General features: G+C 38.1%; 2 protein-coding genes and 1 pseudogene across 4 annotated transcripts in view; 2 read left to right on the top strand and 1 right to left on the bottom strand.

Moving 5' to 3' along the window:
• IMMP2L (inner mitochondrial membrane peptidase subunit 2) overlaps positions 1 to 24,555 on the bottom strand; it is a 1,307,031-nt gene that overhangs the window by 790,840 nt on the left and 491,636 nt on the right. The gene's annotated exons all lie outside the window — the stretch shown is intronic.
• The window catches only part of LRRN3 (leucine rich repeat neuronal 3), an 86,095-nt gene that overhangs the window by 57,089 nt on the left and 4,451 nt on the right, over positions 1 to 24,555 (top strand). The gene's annotated exons all lie outside the window — the stretch shown is intronic.
• On the top strand, positions 16,911 to 17,027 carry LOC149464710 (U2 spliceosomal RNA; annotated as a pseudogene).

The following is a 24,555-nucleotide window of genomic DNA, read 5'->3' as shown; positions in this document are numbered from 1 at the left end:
CTGGTGTTTTTAAGTGCTATTTATGACCTGGGGGACAGCGATTCTTGAGGATCACTGCACTTGCATGTTTTGGTCATTTTTATTGCATTCACTTATACTGTTGTTTGAGACACACACTGGGATTAAGAAAGTACATAGGGACTATCCTTTGCCGAAGGTATTTGATCAGCAGTATTGCTGCTACATAATTTTTATCTTACAGCTGTCAGCAGCTACATACTAATTTTCATTCTGCTTCATGTCTCTTATCATGACACAGTTTGTCCTTTTTCTGTCCTTATCTTCTTTTCAATTGTGAATGACACAAGTACTGATGGTTACCCCGCTCTATGGGTTATTCATATCAACAGATGCTAATTTATCTAACTCTGACAACTGCATGATTTTCTTTTATTTCTCAGAGTGGTTGCTTATACCTAGGTTAGGGTGATTTTTTAGGTTTTCAATTTGTGCTTAAATTGACCCATGCCTTTGATGTGTTTTTTTCACTCTTTGTATTATATGACATTGTCATTTATTGGTTGATGTGGTCGGGTAGATGGGGTTATGTGTTTATATGTCTGCACATTTGTATGTATCATTGCCTTGATAAACATGGATGGAGATCTATTAAAACACTGAACAAAATAAATAAATATTTTATATGATATATCTCTGCTTCAAGACGGGCAAGAACTTCTATAACTTTTCAGACACACATACAGACATACAGTATATATAAATATATTTATCTGCTTACCTGCAGTTTAGTTTTAATGTGTCATATGATCTTTCTTTAACTCTGCTTTGAATGCTACCAGCAGCATGCTTTAATTTCATTATTCTTGGTCTCCTAATTTAATTATGGGCAATTAAAATTAAATCACAGACAAGCATTTTATATTCTTTGTTTACAGCATATCAGTATGAAACATACCGATGTGCATAGCTTTAGAACAGAAAAAAAAAGTTTTCTTCTAGAAGTATATTGTATTTAATGCAAGTATGTCATATATGCTACATATCCTCCATTAACAATTTTAAGAGGCTTATACATGATTATGCTTGGCAAGGGTGGTCACAGGTGGTGAGAGTTTACATCTATCTTTAAGCTTCTTCTTACAATCTGTATGGTTCTTTGATAGTCTTGACAGATTGGAAGGAGAAATTCCAATTATTTGTCACAATCTATAGCATTTTGCATAGGTTATAGGGTCACCTAGTGCAGTATGATTGTTTCTTTTAGATTTTAGGTCTAGGGCATACAAGGGTTGCATGGCTCATTTCATTTCTGGATCATATACATTTCAGTAAATCTGCTGCTGATGGGAGAGGGGCGGCACAGTGGCTAAATGGTTAGCATTCCCGCCTGGCAGCACTAGGGTCGTTGGTTCAAATCCCAACCACGGCACCACCCGCCTGGAGCTTGCATGTTCTCCCTATGCCTGCGTGGGCTTCCTCCAGGTACTCCAGTTTCCCTCCAAAGACATGCTGGTAGGTTAATTGGCTCCTGTCTAAATTGGCCCTAGTCTGTGTATGTATGAATGTGAGTTAGGGACCTTAGATTGTACGCCCCTTGAGGGTTAGGGACTGATGTGAATGTACAATATATATATATATTTAGCCTGAATATTGCCCAACAGTCTAGTGAAACAATCCATTAATGCTGCACAAGGCAATACACAGAGGATGGTCTACAACATGCAAATACAATTATGAGGCATTTGACTATAGTAGGCTGATCTCATCAGTAGGCATCTTTTGTGTGGTTTCGCACAGAGCAGCCCCAATCCTCCTCTTCTGGGATCCTCTGCTGCTGCTCCTGGCTCCTCCTCTTCATGGTGTGCCCACACAGGAATCCCATCCCTGCTCCCTTGTCACTGTAATTTATTGACAGCAGCAGGAGCACCTTCTGCTCTCACTGCATCCAGTGAGGAGAGAGAGCAGTGTAGTGCTGGATCAAGATCAGGCTCAGGTAAGTATTTGGGGGGGGGGGGACTAGGCAAAGCTGCACATGAAAGGTTTTTTACCTAATGTAGAAAATTCATTAGGGTAAAAAAAAAAATAATGAAACCATTAAAACAACCTAAAGTGGTTGTAAACCTCTAACATGAAATGTGGACAAAGCGTATGTAGTGTTTACTTACCTCTCTCCACAGCACTAAGGGGTTTATTTACTAAAGCTGGAGTGTGCAAAATCAGGCTCACTTCTGCATAGAAACCAATATAACTCTTCTAACTCAGCTTGTCCAACTAAGCTTTGGCAATAAAACCTGGATGCTGGTTGGTATCTATGCAGAAATGAGCCTGATTTTGCAGTCTCTAGCTTTAGTAAATAAACACCTTAGTGTCATTTCTGTCTGCTGCTTCATTCCTCTGTTATCTGCATGCGTCACTTCTGACAAGTTGTTCTGGCACCAAGAGAAAAATGGTGACAGGGGAGGGAGCTCCAGAAGATTGACAGCCTCAGCTCTGTTGCTGTGTGTTGTGTGGAGGGGAGTGTGTCCCTTCCCTCCAATCAGCTCTCAGAGCTCTTGTACAGAGTGTAACTGCAGCTCTCCACCCCCAGCTGTCTGAACTCGCACACAAGCTGTATAAATTCTGGAATTTGAATAGATGTAGAGAAAATAATACTGAAGATAAACAGGTACACCTTACATAGGAGGATTTGTTTTATCTCTGTGTATCACCTGAGTTCAGTCACTTCACTGAGAATAGGCAATGGTTTACAACCACTTTAACTAATTGCCAACTGCAGATAGCCGAATGACGGCTACACTGCGGCCAGCCAGTTCTGGGAGGGCGATCTCCGTGATCGCTGTGTCCTACGGACACAGCTGATCACGTGATGTGGTAAAAGGCCAATCACAGCAGCCTTTTACCACATGATCAGCCGTGTCCAATGACACGCTGATCACCGGGAAATGCAATTGCAGGTTCTCGCTGTCAGAGCGCGAGGAAAGTACTGCCGAGAACCGGCAGTTGTCAGAGCAGGGATCAGCACCGATCATCAGGGCACTGATGATCAGTGCCCTGATGATCGGTGCCCAGCAGTGCCACCCACCAGTTCCGCCCACCTGTGCCCAGCAGTGCACCCACCTGTGCTCATCAGTGCCACCCAGCAGTGCCACCTACCTGTGCCCAGAAGTGCCACCTACCTGTGCCCAGCAGTGTCACCCACATGTGCCCACTCACCTGTGCCCACCAGTGCCATTCACCTGTGCCCATCAATGCAGTGCTGCCAGTCAGTGCCCAGCGGTTGTGCCAGTCAGTGCCCAACAGTTGTACCAGTCAATGCCTAGCAGTGCCGCCAGTCAGTGCCCAGCAGTGATACCAGTCAGTGCCACCTATCAGTACTGTCTATCAGTACCCATCATCAGTGCCGCCTATCCGTGACACCTCATTAGTGCTGCCTATCAGTGCCGCCTATCAGTGCCCTTCAGTGCTGCCTCATCAACGCACATCAGTGAAGGAGAAAAATTACCTGTTTGAAAAATGTTATAATAGAAACAAAGAAAAATATATTTTTTTCAATTTTTTTGCACTTTTTTTGTTTATAGAGTAAAAATTAAAGTGCACAGTGGCAATTAAATACCACCAAAAGAAAGCTCTATTTGTGAGAAAAAAATTATATTATTGCATGACCGCGCAATTGTCACTCAAAGTGCGACAGCGTTGAAAGCTGAAAATTGGCCTGGTAAAGAAGGGGGTATAAGTGCCCAGTAGGCAAGTGCTTAAAGAACATTACGGCTATTTTACATAAATACACAGCCATATAATATTTTCTTTTTTAAAGTTGATGTTTCAATAGCTTTGTAAAAGCTTGCTGAATTGTAAAGCCTGCCAACAGAAAAAAGGTATGATTCCTCAGAAATGACTAAAAAATACAGAAAAGAAATAATAATACCTTTTCCATTCTAGCTTTGCTAATGATTCAAACATTTTGAATGTGTTTCAGCAACATGTGCTTAATCATTTCAGTGCATTTGAGATATGTTTTATGTTTTCATTAATGTCCATTTTTGAGCGCACAAACACAATGTCTCCTATAAAGTGACTAAGCAGTCTTCTAAAAAAAAATCACTGCATGATATTAATTGAATTTGAAGAAACACGGGACACTCCACAAGGTCTACAATAATGAATCAATGAATGCATTAGCAAATGTTCAGTCTGAGAAAAAAAAACAGCAAGCAAGACAAATGTCAAACTGAAATAAAACAAATCTATATGGGCAGATGTGACCCAATGCCATACTTTAATAGCACTGGCCTACTGCATTGCTGCATGCTACTGTTATCACTTAATTAAGTTATTCCTTTAACCACATTTTAAGTCCCTATACAGACCAGTTACACTGTTTCAGTGGCAAAAGTATTGGTTATGCTGCTACGAAGCCCTGAATCTGGTGACCCTCATGGAAGATTGGGTGGCCAGCAGGGGTTTATCCTATGCTCCACAGACTGCACAAATCCTAAGGAAAAGATTCCAGCTGTTGTTTTCCTTTGGATTTGTACATTGTTTCAGTATTGTTGCGCATACATCTATCTTCCTAATATTAATAATGTAATTCATTTTTAAGTTAATCATCTTAAGCCTATGAAAACAAAGTAAGATATATCATATAAAGCACACACACAGAACATTTTTTTTTCTGATCATTTGTTTAGTCAGTCATATTCCAAATCAACTTAAAGTGTAATATTATTAATGAAGTGCTTGGATGAGCAAAACATAATTAAAAATAAATACAAATCATGTTTTTTCATAATTAGCAGTGACCGTATCTTTACAAGCTCATAATTTATGAAGCCACATAAATCATATCAGCCAAGATAAAATGCTGCTGACGCTCAAACGTTCGTTTCTTTTGCTCTATAAAGAGAATGTTAATGAGTAATATGTGCACAGCAAATTACTGCTTGTCAGCATTATCAACACCAACCTGTCATTATATCAATGCATATTCTTACACAGCCTTAAGCTATGTTATATGTTTTTCATGGTGTTTCTTTCTCATTTACAGATATATAGCTTCATAGGATAACAAATCTAATTCTCAAGGTTTAGAATAACATTTCACACATTTCTTTCTATGATACCAAAAGGAGCTTGAGTCACAGGAGAGACCATATTTTATGTCAAGTGGAAGAAATCTCTGAAGTGTATAAGATCTCTCTAAATCAGTCATATAAAAGAACATCCTGGTTCAGAAAAATAACTGAAGTGACAATAGGTTCTATAACCTCTTGAGACTCAAATGGAAAAAAAATCAAAACATAAAGCGCTGCTTAAAGACTGCCATGGACCAACTATCTTCCATAGGCCAAGTAAAATATATACCGAAATAGAGGATTATTTATTATACACAATATTTACAGTATAAACTATCATGTTACACTTCAAAAACATTGCAGATCTAATAGAAAGATTTTTGACCTCTGGAAAGTAATATACTTCACAATGTATCAATGAAATCTATAACATTTGCATCTTTAAATTGCATAATAAAGTGATAGGAAACATACACCCACAAAAAAGATGGACAAGTCTCACATTAGTAAAGGCAAATGTGTATATCAAATGCTAACAAATCTTCCCAGGTCCTGGAATACCCTGCAAAAGTCTGTAAAATAACTCATGCAGCTGTAATGTTTTCCAGCAATATGGAGGCACAGCAATGATGTTGAAACCAAATGCAATAACACTCAAGTAGCTTCTAAAGCAGTATTAAATCCTAAAACAAAAATGTAAATCCAGTCATTAGATGTGGTGGCTGCATCAGTTTTTTTTTTTAGGCTTTTTCACTCTGTTTTCCCCTGGTGATCAGGTCAGTCACACACCTGTATTACAGTGGCCCCACTCTGGATGAAGGAGCACAGGGGACACAGCAGACAGCAGCACTGTCAGTCTGGGGAGGGGAGTGTTAAATGTACTAGTAGATTTAAATACAATAACAACATGAAGCCAAACTCCAGCTAATGCTTTAAAAGCGGTTACAGTAAACATGTTTGTTTTTTTTTTTGGGATAAAGTTTTTACATGAATAAATAAAAACTGATCATTGTAAACACCCCTACCAGTGTTAAATGGTTTGTGTCATTCTTGTAAATGGATACATCTGGAAGAGAGCTTGTTCTTCCAGAAAAAGGTCCAGTTTAGTTTGTCAAAGCTTAACCTCCCTGGCGGTATGATTATTTCAGATTTTTGGTGCTGAAAGCGGTACCATTTTTTTGCATGGAAATATGTATTTTTTTTATTGTAGGCTGTAATTTTTAGGAAAAACTCACTGAAATCTGTCCGAACAAGAGTCTAGTAAACATCCCGGGTATGATAAAATTTGAAACACAAAATCATAAATTATAATTTAATAAATAATCATAAAAATAATATAAAAATAATAAAAAATTTAATTCAATAATATAATCAAACCAAAAACACTGAAATGTGAAATAGAGCGCCAAGTTCGCACATTGCTGAGCTCAGTCGCAAAATCGTTTTCAGTTTCTGATGACGAATTTCCCCCACGAATCATTATCACTCAATTCTGTAAGTGGTTCTGATTTACTATCGCTGTTCTCTAGCTGATCTAAACCGCTTTTGACCTAAAGGGACACTTTTTGGACGCCATGGACATTTCTCAGTTTCCAGGCAGAAAGAACAGACAAAATGCAGGCAGGGCACAGGACAAAGCACTAGGGACAAAATGTATGTGAAATAGGTTGAAACAGCAATGTTTTACTGTGTAAAATGAAAAAAAAAAAAATGACATTTTTTAAAATTTTTAAATTTCCCGCCGGCGGCGGCGGCGGCGCCCGTACGTCCCGACGTCACAGGGACAGGACACAGAAGCCGGATGCCGGCATCGGCCGGAGGAGATGGCCGGGGACGCTGCAGGGGACACATCGTGGGAGCGCAGGGTAAGGTAAGTGAAGAACACATGCCGGAGCAGCGCCGCATGGTATTCCCGAGTGTAGCTCGGGGTTACCGCTTTTGGTACTGAAATGTTACCCCGAGCTACACTCGGGAATACCGCCAAGGAGGTTAATTGAACAAGCTGAATTTAGAAGCTAATTGGCTACCATGAACAGCTACACCACATTTAGCACTCACCAGTGTTAGTAAGTCAACCCCATTGTGTGACAGCTATTCATATTAGTTGCAGACATCCACTGAAAAATGCAGCTGCCATCTATGTGAGATTTTTTATGTAAACGTATGGGGGTAGTAAATGGAACTAAAAGAAGTAGTGACATCCAACAGTATGTGCATATACAGTATTACCACCACTGAGTGGATTATAATGAACAGTAAGTTCGATTGAATGCTGTACTTGTTTCAATAGATCTGCACCATTTTTAATTTATTAGATTGGCTGAGATGTACCCCACCACTCTACATTATTTTGTCCTCAACTCTATTGGATAATATATAACAGCAGACATCATCCATACTGTTAGCATGTTGTTCTCCATATCTATGGATACATTGGAGGGACTTAGTACAGTACTATTTACAGGTGAAAATCAAAAAATTAGAATATCGTGCAAAAGTTCATTTATTTCAGTAATGCAACTTAAAAGGTGAAAATAATATATGAGATAGACTCATTACATACAAAGCAAGATAATTCAAGCCGTGATTTGTCATAATTCTGATGATTATGGCTTACAGTTCATGAAAACCCCAAATCCACAAGCTCAGAAAATTAGAATATTGTGAAAAGGTGCAATATTCTAGGCTCAAAGTGTCCCACTCTAATCAGCTAATTAAGCCGTAACACCTGCAAAGGGTTCCTGAGCCTTTAAATGGTCTCTCAGTCTGGTTCAGTAGGAATCACAATCATGGGAAAGACTGCTGACCTGACAGTTGTGCAGAAAACCATCATTGACACCCTCCATAAGGAGGGAAAGCCTCAAAAGGTAATTGAAAAGAAGTTGGATGTTCCCAAAGTGCTGTATCAAAGCACATTAATAGAAAGTTATCTGGAAGGTAAAAGTGTGGAAGAAAAAGGTGCACAAGCAGCAGGGATGACCGCAGCCTTGAGAGGATTGTCAGGAAAAGGCCATTCAAATGTGTTGGGGACTTTCACAAGGAATGGACTGAGGCTGGAGTCAGTGCATCAAGAGCCACCACACACAGACGGATCCTGGACATGGGCTTCACATGTCGTATTCCTCTTGTCAAGCCGCTCCTGAACAACAAACAACGTCTGAAGCGTCTTACCTGGGCTAAAGAAAAACAGACCTGGTCTGTTGCTCAGTGGTCCAAAGTCCACTTTTCTGATGAGAGCAACTTTTGCATCTCATTTGGAAACCAAGGACCCAGAGTATGGAGGAAGAATGGAGAGGCACACACTGCAAGATCAAGATGCTTGAAGTCCAGTGTGAAGTTTCCACAGTCTATGTTGATTTATTAGCCATGCCATCTGCTGGTGTTGGTCCACTGTGCTTCATTAAGTCCAGGGTCAACTCAGCCGTCTACCAGGAGATTTTGGAGCACTTCATGCTTCCTTCCACAGATGAGCTTTATGGGGATGCTGACTTCATTTTCCAGCAGGACTTGGCACCTGCCCACACTGCCAAAAGCACCAAAACCTGGTTCAATGACCGTGGGATTACTGTGCTTGATTGGCCAGCAAACTCGCCTGACCTGAACCCAATAGAGAATCTATGGGGCATTGCCAAGAGAAAGATGAGAGCCACGAGACCAAATAATGCAGAAGAGCTGAAGGCCGCTATTGAAGCATCCTGGTCTTCCATAACACCTCAGAATCCACAGGCTGATAGCTTCCATGCCACGCCACACTGAGGCAGTAATTGCTGCAAAAGGGGCCCAAACCAAGTACTGAGTACATATGCATGCTTATACTTTTCAGAGGTCTGATATTGTTCTATGTACAATCCTTGTTTTATTGATTGCATGTAATATTCTAATTTTCTGAGATTGTGGATTTGGATTTCTGAAATAAATGAAGTTTCACCTGGATAGATAGATAGATAGATAGATAGATAGATAGATAGATAGATAGATAGATCGATAGATAGATACAGCACTTTGTAAAGTTTTTAACAACTTGAACTGACTGTACATATGCATTTTGCCTGGATCGGTTTCCATCTCATTCACTTCAATTTGAGATACTATAGGATCTATAAACCTTGCATTAGCTGGATGGATCTACAACAATGCATACACACGTTTGGCCAGCACTCCTCTATTACTTGAGAGTTATTGAGTTTGGTTTCCACATTGTTGATGGTAGTTACATTGTGGTGCTCCACATTACTGCTGCATTAGTTATTTTACAGCCACTGTTTGAATTAATCTCAGCATCTGGGAAGATTTATCAACATTTGGGGTGATCATTTATACTTACTAATATGGTACTTGTGTACATGTTTTGAGGGTGTATGTTCACTATCACATTATTATGCACTTTGTGGATGCAAATGTCAAATACTATTGGCATATAATGAAGTGTATTACCAGGGATCAGTAGATGTTTAAAGTTTATTTGTAATGTTTTAAACATATACCTTGGTGTTTTCATTGGACTATAAATATTCTTCAATTGGGACACAGTTGTAATACTGTTTAATGTAGGTATATATGGGTATTAGGTATAAGGCCTACAGAAGAACATTGGTCTGTTACAGTCTTTAAACCGTCCTATATGTTTTGGATTTGATCTCGATTGATCTGTAGACTCTGGTTTTTTGAAGAATTTGAAGGCCATTAGCTCTTTCACATATCGTGCAAGAAACATCATTAGAGAGCTTTTAACCAAACTAGCATTTAATAAATGCTCCTCTTTCATGTAAAACTTCAGAGCAAAAGTATCTTCATAAAACATTCTGCACAGGCAAGAGTCTATCCACCACATCTGTCACAATATAGTTTAATTAGTGGATCTTCACAGAGCACTACTAAATTTTGCAATTCTTATTATTTATGTAGGTGTCACCATTGAGTTTTATACAATACGTAGGGGAAAATACCAGTGCACTCATAGTAAATTCAGAAGAAGCTCCAAATCAAGAAATTTTAGGTAGGCACTGTATGGGGCAAATAAAAAACACCTTATGTTTGAAAAGGCAGATCCACAAAATTTTGGCTTTGCTGCGCTACAGTTATTAATCATTGTCGAAATGTGCCAGGGTCGTTAAACAGTACCAAGAAATCATCTTTAATTGCTCTGACTGTTGTAAACTGATGAAAGTTGAATTTTGATTTGTTTATTGAACCAGTGAAGCAATTTAAGAATGTAAAAAGCTATGTTCTAATGACTTATCTTATCATTTCTACTAATGATTTTAGTCATTTTTAGCATTTCAAGTTATAACCTTCTCATCTGTGTGCAGCTGTGCACTTTTATCTCCTACCTTTTTTTCATCAGCTTTTACAACTATTTTTTATCATCTCTATTCCTTAAATCCTAATACTGAGAAAGAAACCGCCACTTTCATATAGAAAATTAATATAGCATATACAATTGCAACACAACTTTTCAGATTAAATAAAAAATACCTTTCCAGTTTAATCTGAACTCACTGTAATTTTCTGAAGTCACTGTAATTAGTACATGGCAACCTGGAATTATTCTGTACACCACTGGTGTAGAGAACACCCCCAGAAATGTTGTTTCCTGCTTGTACAACTGGCTTACTGATTTTCTCTTTGTACTAAAATACAAATAATAATGTAAGCTTCACTTGCAGTTTTTGGTAAGATACTCCCTAAGAATTATCTACATTTGAAGGGATGCAGACACTGCAGCTTTCCTCATTAAAACACTGAAGTGCACCAGGTGGTTATAATGAACTCCTGGTAATGTACATTGGTGATCCAGTGAAGAGAGTTTTTTTTTTTCTCAACAAAAGTGGAGTTACACTTTTAAGTACCCCGTAAAAGAACTTCAATGAAAATCTTAACAATAGTATTCCATATTACACAATGGTCTGTGACTATTTTATCAACTCTCAGGCATTACTTATACTAAAAAAAGAATAATAAAAAAAGCTGCCTAAAACCATACCTCATAATTTATAACACCAGTTGCTATGGGTAAATAATAAGAACAGATATTTTACATTTGATCTGCTCATTTTTCTGCAAATGAAGACAATGTCTTTGTTTGCAGAATACTTGCCATTTAATTCAGTTCGGCCCAGTTTGCTGCTAAATTTCCCCTCAAAAATACAACAATGGAAATTAAAAATTGAAAAAAAAAAGAATAAAAATATTTAAAAACTGTTGGTGTCAACTTTTAAAATGTATTCAGCTTTGTGCAAGTATTATGTATAGTATTAAGTATTAGTATAGTATTATGAAGGGAAAATTGAAAACCCTTTTATAAGTAACCAAAACAGATGGAATTAATTTTTCCAGTAAAAATGAGGATGTGCAATTTTCCTGATTTTTAAAAAAGGCCTCAGTATTTGACAAACATTTCCTTTGAGTTTTTATCTCATTTGTGTTTCAAAGTATATCCTTTGATAACATTAGACTCAGTAAGCCCTCATTTTTTGTTTGCACTTTCTACATCCAAAATCCTAGCAATTCTATTAACTACAGTATATTTGCAGTTACTATGTGAAAGGATATCTAGAGTCAATGCTTTTCCTGAAGGGCTTTTTCTTATGTGTGTCTTCTGTTGTCTGTGTCCTGTCTGTTGGGGAAATTTCCCTTCACCCCCTTGGAAGCACAACTCTATGTAGAACTAAAATAAAGTTTGGGTTTGAATATACTTTAAAAATAGTGTACAAATCTATAATAATGAGTGAAGAATGTGAAGCAAAAATGTTATAAACATGCAAAAGTATGGATGCAAACTGTATAGCCAGTGACAACCATAATATTTAAGTGATTGTGTGTTAATGAGAAAAATTGCAAAAGAAAAACATAGATATATACATTTTACCACCCTTGGGCTGATTAATAAAATAGAAGCAAGTAATAAACAAGGCTGTTAGGCAGATAAGCTAATTCATTTGCATGTATCATTTCTGGGCAGCACTGGAAGGATGACAGGTGAAGTCTGGCTGGTATGGGCAATATTTCAAGGTTTCTTTTGTCTTGATTTTTTAAATAGGGCCCCAGATATACCGCTCATAGCTAGTCAGCTAAGTACTAGGAAGAAACAGTTATTTGATGCCTGCATTATTCTGCCAGGACATAAACACATATCTGCATCACTGTTTTGTCACTGATATTTCATAGTAATTGTCCATGAGATGACCAATAGATAATTTACCAACATGCACTGAAAAGAATGAACCATCTGTCAGACAAAATCGGTATTTGCTGTAGATATCTTTTTCTGCTTTGTTCGGCGATTGAAAGACAAATCCACCATAAACTCCGAGCATTACCTTTTGATGGCTTTAACTGTTAAAAATATATGAAGGGCCATTGTCCATTCCTGCAGCTAAAATCGTTCTGATCTCAAAAATTGAGATACATCTCTGTGTGGTTTTGAAATATACCTTTGTGAGAACAGCTGTGCTTTGATAATGCTTGCCACCTCTAAATTGGGCCTCATGAAATGAGCTGTTTGCCTTATTGCCAGCATGGCTCGTTGCAGTGCTAATGCTGCAATTTTATTTTCATTGCTGTGTCTCTATTGAAGTGGAAAGAAAAAGATTGCCAAGTACTGATGCACTCTTTTCTTCATTTTGCCCAGTGTGACTTGGTTCTTAGATGTCTGTTGCTCCAGTGACGAGAAACAATGCACAGCTTATTCATGCACTGAATGTCTTCCATTTCAAGCATTAGTGACACCCCCTTGTGAACCCGCGCGTAAGCCATCAAATGACAACCACTGATACAATCCTAATTAAGGCAAACCAACCATTCTCTGTAACATGGATAATTAGTCCTCAAAGGGTCAAAACGACTTAGACATTTTCATTTTTGTATCCTCAATGAAAAAATAATAATTAACATGCTTGACAAAAGAATTTAGTTGCATTTTAATAAGGTACCTGCATGCAGGCAAAGGCACTCAACTGAGGATAAACAAAGCCATCTTTAATATACAAAGAACTGGCAGGACTTAGATACACACAGCCAATGCTAAAAGCTATCAACAAAAAAATATATTCAATTAGATATGGAATGGTGCACATGACAAGGGACTGCCACATGCTGGCTTTGTGTGATGATTCCTGAATGTATCTTCTTTAAAAAGCATCATGTCTAGAAAAGACGATTTTGATAAAACAATACAGTATGAAGTTTAAACAGAAGTGGGAACAAACAAGATTTAAAATATCGTAAATCTAGTATTATTGTGTATTTTGAATGCAAAAATACTGGGCTTAAATATAGGATGAAGAAATCAACTGAGCGCATATAGACTACAATTTGTTGGAATCCAGAACAGCTAAACTATATCTATCATTGTCATAGGATTCAATTATGAGCACATCAATGACAGACAATTAACTTTAGCACACAGTACTGCAGAGTGCGTCTTTTTTAGGCTTTTAGGTAGCATGGAGAATGATCATGAAGGGAGAGATGAAGAATCCATTATCATGCACCAGGCCCCTCCCATGCCCCATTACACTCACCAGGGCTGATAAGCAGGCACTTGCACATGTTCTATTTCTCACCTTTTTTGTTAAGTATGTCAGTGTTAAACTGTATCAATAGCCAAAATCTAAGGTAGAATGGGGAAGTGCTAGAACCCCTGTCAGGTTTTGCTGATGTCCAGAACTCCATTAAAGAGCTTTTCCTGTCCAAGAGACACCCTTTTCACTGAACAGGAAGTAAAGGAAAGTTTTCAATGACAATACATACAGAAGTAAAAATACTATTTTAAGTTAAAGGTTGTCCCCAGAATAGAAAGAAAAAGCTCTCTAACAGATTCCCAGACAGCAGCAAAACCTAACAGTTTTATTTATTTATTTATTTTTGTTTTATTGACTAAAAGCAAACAACTTTCACGCGAAGCACCAGCTGTGCACAGCTCCTCAATTTTCAGAACATAAGCAATGCCCTGGCAATTTAAAGTATATATGATGTCAACTATAAAAAAACATCCAGTCCATCCATAGGGTTTTTTTTATTACTGGCAATGTTTTGTGTATTTTTTTTATTACTAGCCATATCTGTTGATTATACAAGCAAAGTTTATCCCAAAGAAGCAGATTGTATGTGAAACGTGTAGCTCCACTGAGTTTCATATTATGTTTATCATATATTGGATATGGTGATTTTACGGATATTGTTTATAACTATATTTTATTGTATAAAGAAAGCTGTATTTTATTGTAAAGTTACATTGTTATATGAGCACATTTAAGATCCCAATTTTCCCAAAATCCTACTATGGGTGGATTGGATGTATTTGATAGTGAATATGTTCTAGTTAGGGGATGTGCCTTTACTTAAAAGTGCAATTCACTTTTAAGTAAAGATATGTATGATCTCAACTTAGCCAATTAGAGGTTTGTGGTGCAATGTTGGAAAAATTCTGAAATGCCAAATCAAAGGTATACTCAGGAAAACCAATACATATTTATATACATCTAGAGCTACCTTCTGTAGTTTAGCTACATACTGTGTACTAGTTTTAATGTTCTGCTTTGTGAAGAAGATGGATTTGTTCTGTAGAGACAAAGAAGCATTAAAGGGTTGGATGACCTAAAATCGAAAAATACGAGACTCTAAATGTCTATCAGCTACTAATAACTCTCAGTAACAACAGCAAGGTATCCAAATCTGGCTTTACAGGATAACTAAACTATTGTGACTAATAACAAAGCACCTGATGCTCCTACTGAATGTATTTTGGCTTATAGAGAATGCAGCACAGTCAGGTTGATTCTTGATTGTTGCTGAGAGAATGTACTACTAAAGTTTCTAGAAGAAAAAACAGGATAACTATAAGGGCTTTATATTTTTATGGTGTATATTTTTTAATCTGCTTATTGTCTGTATTTCACTTTTATATACAATCTTTGGCATGTATTACATGTTTAAGTAGAAAAGGTTTATAAGGCAGACCATACATTATGCAGTTTTCCTTCCTTCAACCATGGGGGTTGAAGGAAATAATATTACTCAGTTCCCCCATCAACACAGTCAGCATTGATGGATGAATCCCTCTCACCATATAAATCATCAGACTACAATAATCACAGTGATCGAACAAAAAAACCCAACAGGCTGGTTGTACTGAAGTCGAACAATAGATTAACTTCAGTACAACCAGCCTACCAAGAAAGATCAAAGGAACTGGCTGAATTTTGATCTGTCTATGGCCGGCTTTAGAGTGTCACAGATTATTTAACCAATTCCTATCCACCCTATAGCAGAAATACTGCTACAGGGTAGCACGGGTGCACAAAATCAGGTATATATATGTGATTTTACATTTTGCGAGCTCAGCTTTCAATCACCGGGTCCCGGACGATGATTACTTGCTGGTGCCTGATCATTGCCGAGGATCTCCAATGGGGAAGAGAACTGTTTGTAAACAAAACAGTTTTCCTCCCTGTCAGCTCCTGCACACTACTTTGCATGGCTGCGCACAGCACAGCCATACAAAGCAGTGTGCTTATAGTGAAGCACAATCACACGGCCCCATAGTAAAAACACACCCAGAACACAGTTAACCCTTTGATCGCCCCTCATGTTAACCCCTTCCTGCCCAGTGCCATTAGTACAGTATCAGTCTTTTTTTTAGCGCTGATCACTATATTGTTGTCACTGGGGATGTCAGTGGCACCAATCAGTTACCCCCAGTGTCAGAATGCCCAACGCAGTCCTGCAGTCCCGCTGAGCGCAAGCGCCGCCATTGCTAGTAAAAATAAAATAAAAATTCCAGTATATATGCCGCCATTTGTAAACACTATAACTTTCACATAAACCAATGAATTTACACGTATTGGGATTTTTTTCTAGCAAAGACATTTAGCAGAATACATTTTGGCCTAAATTTATGACAAAATTAGATTTTTTTTAAATTTATTTTACTGGACATGTTTAATAGCAAAAAAGATTGTTTTTTTCTCCAAATTTGTGGTCTTTTTTTATAGCGCAAAAAATAAAAAACACACAGGTAATCAAATACCACCGAAAAAAAATCTTCATGGGAAAAAAAGGGCATACATGTAATTTGGGTGCAGCGATGCATGACCATGCAATTGTCAGTTAAAGTAACGCAGAGCCGTAACGCAAAAAATGGCCTGGTCAGCAAGGGGGGTAAATCCTCTGGAGGGCAAGTGCTTAAAGAGACAGCCCAAGAATTTGCTTTTCCGATTTTTCTGATTGTAACTGGTACTTAGTCCTCTGATATGGGATGAGTCACTGCTCTGAAGACTCATTTCAACTCAATGAAGACCTTTAAGCACACCTGAAAGTTACAATGCTAATGATGTAAAAGGAGACAAGAGCTCCATCTTGCTGGATAGATGGCTGCATAACATTTATATGAAATATTTCAGTTGTTTAACCTTTTTAGCTCTGATCATAATAAAAAAAAAGTAAAAGAAACATTACCACAAAATGTGTTGTAAGCCAAATAGTATTCGTCCAAGCTAAATTCCAAGTTGCACAGCATGGTTGGACAAACATTTATGCTCTTAAAGTGTAACAATTCTAAAAAGTCTTAACTCCAAGTAGCAATGAGTGAATCAGTTTAAAAACCAGACAAATCGGTGAACTGAAATTTTCTATTACAAATCTTTTAAAGCAACCCTGTCAGGGTAAAGGAAATACTAGACAACAATCTCTTGAAATTGAAAAATTCTTATACCCACCATTTAGGCTGCCTGTGTCTACTACCTTCCCTCTGCTCAAATGGGCAGTCTCCATCAGTCTCTTCAGCATTTGACACTTCAGATGTAGGATGTCTATGTCCCCCACAGCACTGTGGTCCTTCTACTGACCAATAAATCAATATAGCACATAGCAGTAGGATACGCTTCTCGGCCTTTTGACTAAGATCAAGTGTAGTATCTGTTCTTATCAGTGTCCAGTAGGGGTGCTCCACCATAATTCCTGCTTGCGGTGATGATTGGTTGTATAGTACCCCTGCTGGTAGGATGGGGGTCCTGATGGTTAGTACAGGCTGGAACAGAAACCGAGGCGCCCACAGGCAGTTGGGGCCCGGGAATAATTCCCCTTGGAAAACCAGAGGGGCCCAGTTCCTCCTGGTTTGAATGGATCTACCTTGTGTGGCCAGGGGCCGGGGAGGCAGAAAGTCCACAGAACAGTGCCCCCTGAGTGGTCGCCTCAGGGGTGCTCTTAGTAGCACATGGGGATGGGATCCCACGTGTGAAACGTGCACATGGTCACTGATCAAAAACTTTTTCTGCACTGTGCCTTTTAGGGCTAGGCCTTTTGGCTAAGTCCAGGGCAATTTTTATGCTACGGGCCTCAGGGCCTAGCCAGTGCACAATTGCACAGCCACTTTTTTATTTTTTATTTATGTAACTTATTTTTCTCCCACGTTTTGTCACTTTTCACTTATGTGTGTGTTTTTTTTCCTCACGAATGGTAGGATGTGGGTCCTCGGGCCTACCTTGAAGTCTAGAGGGAGGATGTGTGGCCTTTTGATTCCTTCCTCCTCTGTCCCTAGGGTGGCTTCTCTTCAGGAGAGCCCCCTTGCCAAGTACTTGGTGGCTGGTTTAGGCTAGTCACAAGCAAAGGGGTCCGCCAGGCCTTTTGGCTAGGTGGACCACATGGGAACCTTAGTCCCTGTCAGGAGCTTCGTGCCCCGGGGGATCAGGGTAGATGTCCTACCCCTTCGGGGGGTGGACAAAGCACACCCCTAAGTGCACTTTTTTGTGTTGGTTTTGCACTAGCGCGTTTTTTGTTCACTTACGGGTTTTCGTTTTTCGCACTTCCACGGACTTAAAAAAGAAAAAAAACAGCAGTAGGATACACAGGTCATCAGCAACATGAGTATAGGAACTCTTCTGTTGCAAAAGGCTAGCTTTTAGGATTGTCTTTTACCCTGACAGGGTTGCTTTAAATATCTTTAGGAAGATTTCTTCAGTATGCTGAGACTCAGTGAAATTATACATTTTGATAGAATGTATTTCTAATTGGTGTGATTCTTCAACAACATGAAGGTTATCATGAACGTATCTACCTGAAACTTTGCAGGAAAAGAAAAAAATAAATAACAGGCATTTCTTCTAATTAATTTATTAATTCTATGCACCAGACAATTCTGTGAAAGTACTTGTAAACAAACATGTGCCTTGGAGATATTTGATAAATTGATTGCTGTAGCATAGCATTATCCATGGTAAGCAACAGGTAAAAAATACATTGAAATAAAGGAGAAATCAATTTATGCAGATCCTTTTGACATACTGTATAACCCTGAGATGGACAGCATTCTCTTACCGCACTGTAGTTACACTATTACATTACTGATCTCATTAATTATTGAGTTTAGCTTTAGGCAACAATTATCAGTATCTTAATGTAATGGAAATATATTTTATAATCCAAAATTGACATTAGTTAATATTACTTTCTTTATGCTTGCCAATAATTAAAATGTGTGACATGGCACTGTGGTCAGTGCAGCAGAGACATTGAGTTTTAATATAGTCTATTGTTAAAGGGCATAATCGACCCTGTCCAGTTCTCCTCTGTTGGACAACAGAATATTTCCCCTCTCTGCAGCTCTAACATAAGGGTGAGGTGTGCTGCAGTCCAGCAATGGGAGCTCCAGAAGGGCTGATAACACAGCTTGTGATTTCAGTGCAGCAGTGGCAGAGCTGTCATCTAAAACAGGAAACCCACACTCGATTTCCAACAGGATTAACACATCTTGTTTTGTACATGCAGCATTAAAAAATGAATATGGAAACATGCATGTTTGGCAAATGTGTTATTACTATATCATTTTTTTTTCTGTGCCCAGACATTCACTGAAAGGAATATATATGTACCGTAAGCCACTCAGTGTGATGTCAAACACATGAAGGGTAAACAATATGGCAAATGCCAAAAAGTCTCTGTCTCACTATAATTTAAAATGTGCTTCTTCTCTAAGCCTGTCTGTATTACCAATGCAATACATTTATCTTACCATCTAATTTTAGCAATATCTATAGTGAAGTGTTAAAAAAAAAAACAAGTGGGGTTGATTTACTAAAACTGGAGTGTGCAAAATCTGGTGCAGCTCTGCACAGAAACCAATTTTTTGTCAAAGCTTAATTGAACAAGCTGAAGTTAGAAGCTGATTGGCTACCATGCACAGCTGCAACAAATTTTACACGCTCCAGTTTTAGTAAATCAACCCCTACAAATTACAAATATTTAGAGGGCAAACACTCACATTGCTCAGATAGCTAATTCAAAAAATTAAAATGGTTATATTAAAAAAAAATATATGATTTGTCCATACTCTTGGAATTGCGGACCTGATATGAAAAATGCAGGGCATACGCACTACTGGTAAGCCAATGATCTTAAACCTCAAGGTATATAAAACCTCTGGGACCAGACCATCTTTATCTAGCTCTCTAATGAATTTGCATATCAAACTGAATTCTGACATTCTTTCCAGGATATTTTTTTAATTATTGTTTACTATTTTTTAAACTTTGCTGGAAAGTGCCAAAAAGAAAATAGGTTCTCAATAATGTATTATTGTAGAGTATAACATGAACAACATAACAATTAAGCAAACAAACCTAGTTATTTACTTTTGTTTAAATACTCTACATGTGTACTTTAAAATGATGAGTCAGCAGTGTACGGACTTTTAAGACACTCTAAATGGGCAAAGTGACAATGTCTTTAAATTGCTGTATGGCCTTTTAAGGCCTAGAGAGAATTGTGCATTTAAGCTTTTGGTCTCTATTTACATGGTTTATTTTCTGATGTTTGCAGTGCCCAAAAAAAACAAAAATTGCCTCAAAAAGACTATTTTATCACTAAGCTGCTATTTAGTGGTAAGTTTTTCTCCACTCACAATATGTTGCTAAAGTAGAGTGTTCCAACATTCACATTTGCTCATTTTTGCTTGGAGAGAGGGATAAGGTATCCACCCGCTGACTGTGTATTCCCAATATTTAACCATGTGTCTACCAGGGTATGTTTATAAATGCCATGGTAGACAAGTGGTTAATTAAGCTTACTGTCAGCGATGGGCTTCCCAATAAAAGTGATCAGGCAACTATAGACCAGCCCAACCACTTGTACAGTGCTTTCAAAGCTTCCCTAAAGTAAACAGGAGGAGCTCAGGGAACATCCATTTCCCATTTCTCTTGTGACTAATGACCTCAGAAGCGACATACATTATGTCACTTATGGGGGTCACAGCTATAATTCCTTGGCTATTGTAGCAGAGGATGCAGCTATTACAGCATAATCTGTGCTGGAATAGTTGCATAGGAGGACAGGGGAGGTATTGGGGGTCCAACAGACCATCAATGTCTCCATAAAGAGTACCTGCCACCTGCCTGTGTCATATGGAGCTTATTAGCCTCATTGTGATAGCAATAATGTAAAAAAAATGTACAATAAATAAAAATAATTAAAAAATATTTAAAGCATCCCGTGACTCCGATGCACATGTTAAATAAAAAGCACACGTGTATGTAAACATTATTCGTGCCAAATATGTGCATGATCGTCATGAATGTCAAAGTGAGAGTAATAATTCTAGGCCGATGATTCACAGTTAACTCTAAACTGATGACATGCAAAGGTGTTTAAAGCATCACCTATGCACAATTCCACGGGCATGTGTATTTCGTAGGCTTGACATGTTTGGTGTCTGTTTACTTGATACAACCATATCTTTTACATTTTACCAAAAATTGGGGGAATTCTTGTGTTTGCATGCAAATAACTGTATGGTAAATAACTGCACAAAAATTGTGTGACATAAAAAATTGCAACTGCCACCATTTTATTCCCCAGGGCCTCTGCTTTCAGAAAATATTTACTTTTTGGGGGGTTACAGTAGATTCTAGCAAAAATGCAGATTTTAACATGTGTGTAAAAATGCATACATTTCCCCAGAAAACAAATGGTGCTTCATTAAACAGATCAAACGGTCATACCTGTAAAGAAAGGCTGTGATATTTTTTTCCTGCTGCTCAGGCTGCCAGTATGCTTTTCTGTTCATTCTTTGAAGAATTCAGGAAAACTGAGACTTCTTCCTGCTGATCATAACACATTATATGACACAACTGAGGCAGAGGTCAGCAGGAGGAACCACAGAGAGCTGCGGGACACATAAGATCTACACACCCAGAAGTTTCTGTTTCCTTACAGATTTAAAATCTTTTGTAAATATAGGTGTGTTCTGGTAGCACTGGCAGTCAGAATGTATAGTCTTCTTTTATAGGAATGACTGGTTGGCATTCTTAGATTTAATGGCATGGTTGTTTTAACTATTTGCAAACTGGGAATAAAAATAAGTGGGTTCGCGCAATGTAGAAGTTGTTGGATGACAGGTAGGAGACCTGCTGTCCACAGTGAGATATCTGTTTGTCAATAATCCCTCATAATAATCAGAGTTTAGGAGTTGTTTTTTATTTTATTTGTTTTTTTATACCATTTCCCTATCAGGAAAGCCATTACATAATTTCAGAAACAAACACCCTCCTATCATGGAAAACATGCTGGGAGGGTGGGAAGGCATACAAATTTACATAACTAGAATTATCAGTTATATAGGCAAATTATCTTAGTAGGCCTAAACTAGCAAAACCAAGCCACATTAAAATTGTTTTTAAATTCAGTAGATACATCTTGTAAAAATGAAAGGCACTCAAAATTGTTCTCAGGGCTATAGCTTGGTCCTTCTGGCAGTTGAGGTCAGTAAAGCAAGCTTTATTTGCTTTACCCTGTTCTGGTCGCTGCAGTTGCACAGGTTAAATCAACTAAACAACAAGATATATGACCATTTCGGAACTATATCTCTCGATTTTAGGACAGCAAACCATGCCTGGTGTTAGTGCACATTTATCACTGACAGAACGCATGGGAGTGAACAATGCAATCTTTTTCTGGTGTGCAGCTTGAACAGGCACAATGCAGAGTAGTTTAGACTGAATAGTAGTTTAGCATTCTAAAAACATGTCACACTATTACATCGCTTGGCAAGATCTTCACAAATATCAGATCAGTGTCAATTTTTGTGCATGTCCTGTTACATTGCATTTGTTATTTTTTTTACCATTGTACTATATTTTTAACTCAATTGTCAGTTTTGAATAACTTAGTTAGTTTTTTTTTCCCAAATATAAAAGTTTTGTCTAAGCTAGAGAAAACAGCCAGGAGATTGAAGTACTGTATAATACAAAAACATTCTTAGCAAAATTCACAAAAAATGCATACACACACAGACACCCATTTATATATTTATACTGATCAGCCATAACTTTGTGACCACTGACCGGTTAAAAAAGATCCTTACCCTCAGAATAAATGTTCCTCCAATCCACTCAATAGAACTGTGTTGCACATCACTTACCTAGGCGAATGATGTGCACAGTGCTCACTGTGCCTCCTAGGATATGCACATCACATATCCCAGGAGGCATAGCTCTTCATTCACAAAGGAGGAGGGGGCTGTGCCTAGCGCCGCATCATCGTGAGGTATGCTGGCTTAACCTGGAAGAATCGGTGAGCCTCTCAATGACGTCACATGGCGGGGTGGGACCGAGTGGTGGCATAAGACATGAGGATCTCTCTTAAAAAAGAAAAAAAAATGGCGAAGGGGCAAAGATCCCCTTTAAGTGATTATCTCATTACAATGGCATGTGAAATTCTGTGGGATATATTAGGATGAAGTTGATGTGTTGAAAGCTAAAGAAATGGGTATTGCAGTTTTGTTGTGTATGGGGCTACATAGCCACAGACCAGCCAGGGTGCCCATGCTGACCCTTGTCCACAGCCAAAAGTGCCTACAATGGGCATGTAAGCATCAGAACTGGACCAAAGAGCAATAGAAGAAGGTGGCCTGGTCTGATAAATCATGTTTTCTTTTACATCATGTAGATGGCTGGGTGAGTGCATCTCTTATCTGGGGAAGAGATGGCACCAGGAGGCAGTATGGGAAGAAAGCAAGCCAGTGAAGGCAGTGTGATGGTTTGGGTAATGTACTGCTGGGAAATCATGTGCCCTGCCAATCCTGCAGGATTTAAAATATCTGCTACTGAGAGCTTGTTACCAGATACCTCAGCATACCTTCAGAGAGCTAGTGGCATCCATGCCTTGCTGGGTCATGGCTGCTTTGGTGGCAAAAGGGGGACCTAATATATATATATATATATATATACATATACATACATCAGAACATACAGAAATAGAAAACATGATGCCTGAACTCGACTAACAAATCCTACACGATTGTTTAATGTGCATGTGAAGCTTTGTGGTCCTAGTTTTTGTCCTGTAGCTGGCAGTATAGCCCAATAGTCTTTGAGTAATATGTCCCTTAAGTGGTATTAAACTCATAAATAGGTATTAAACCCAAATATATATATATATATATATATATATATATATGTATGTAATATATTGCAGCTTAACAATTCATAAACTTGGTGGCTGCATGTGTTTTCCTTTTTTAGGCTTTATTTTTCTTTATTTTCACCTGGTGACCCGGTTTGTTATACACTTTCGGTCTTAGGGTGTCTCCACTGTGGATGGAGGAGCAATGGAAACACTTTTGCACAGCAACATTGCTGTCATCTGGGTAGAAGGTGGTGTTATATGTACTAGCAGATTTAGATGGACTTGATCAACAAATTAAATCTGAACTCTAACACTTTTTAAGCAGTTACAGCAACATTTTTTTTCCTTTTGGGATCAATATTAACATAAATGAAAACTGACCATTGTAAGCATCCCTGTCATTGGTAAATGGTTCATCTCAACCCTCTAACTGCCACTTTGCTGGACAGCCTGGTCTGTTAAAAGAAATTGAAAAATAACACACTTACTGGCAGTATCACCAGGTAAACATAAAGGAAAAAAGATAACTAATGCAGCCATCAAATCTAAGAAATGGTAAGCTGCAATGTATTACATATTACATTTTTTGTTGTTGTTATTTTAATACCGCTTTAATAACCAAGAAAAAAAGGATTACAGTAAAAGTTCTTTTAATGCATTTCAAATACATTTATAACATCTAATCTTTCATTAAGGTCAGCTTTAAGGCCATACACAAACATGAGAAGAGTGTCCCTGAATCCAGTCTATAAAAATTGTATTATGTAATGACAAGGTATATGGACAAAGAGGAAGGAGATATCCCCTGGTCTTTGGTTGCAGGGAATTTAGAAATTTAGTTTTGCTTATCCTAGTCACTATCATGACCTTGAGCTAAAGGCATGTTACTGGAAAAATCTTTTCACAACAAATGCAAATAATATAATGCTTAATAAATGAAATAACACACAACCAAATATAACTCCTTGATTGCTTCTTGTGTTTTTTATGTATGCATTATATCTATCTATTTAACCTCCTCTTGACCGTGCTATAGCCGAATGAGGTCTACAGCATGGTCGTCCAGTTCTGGGAGGATGTTATATGATGCGCCCCCCCAAGCGGCGTGCACCCGACGCTCTATTTG

Source organism: Staurois parvus, unplaced genomic scaffold (genome assembly GCF_062004578.1).
Source record: "Staurois parvus isolate SC_StPar_1 unplaced genomic scaffold, SC_StPar_1.0 ptg000147l, whole genome shotgun sequence".
Classification (NCBI taxonomy): Eukaryota; Metazoa; Chordata; class Amphibia; order Anura; family Ranidae; genus Staurois; species Staurois parvus.
Note: the sequence above shows the minus strand (reverse complement) of the source record. Positions and strands in the feature narration are given on the sequence as shown.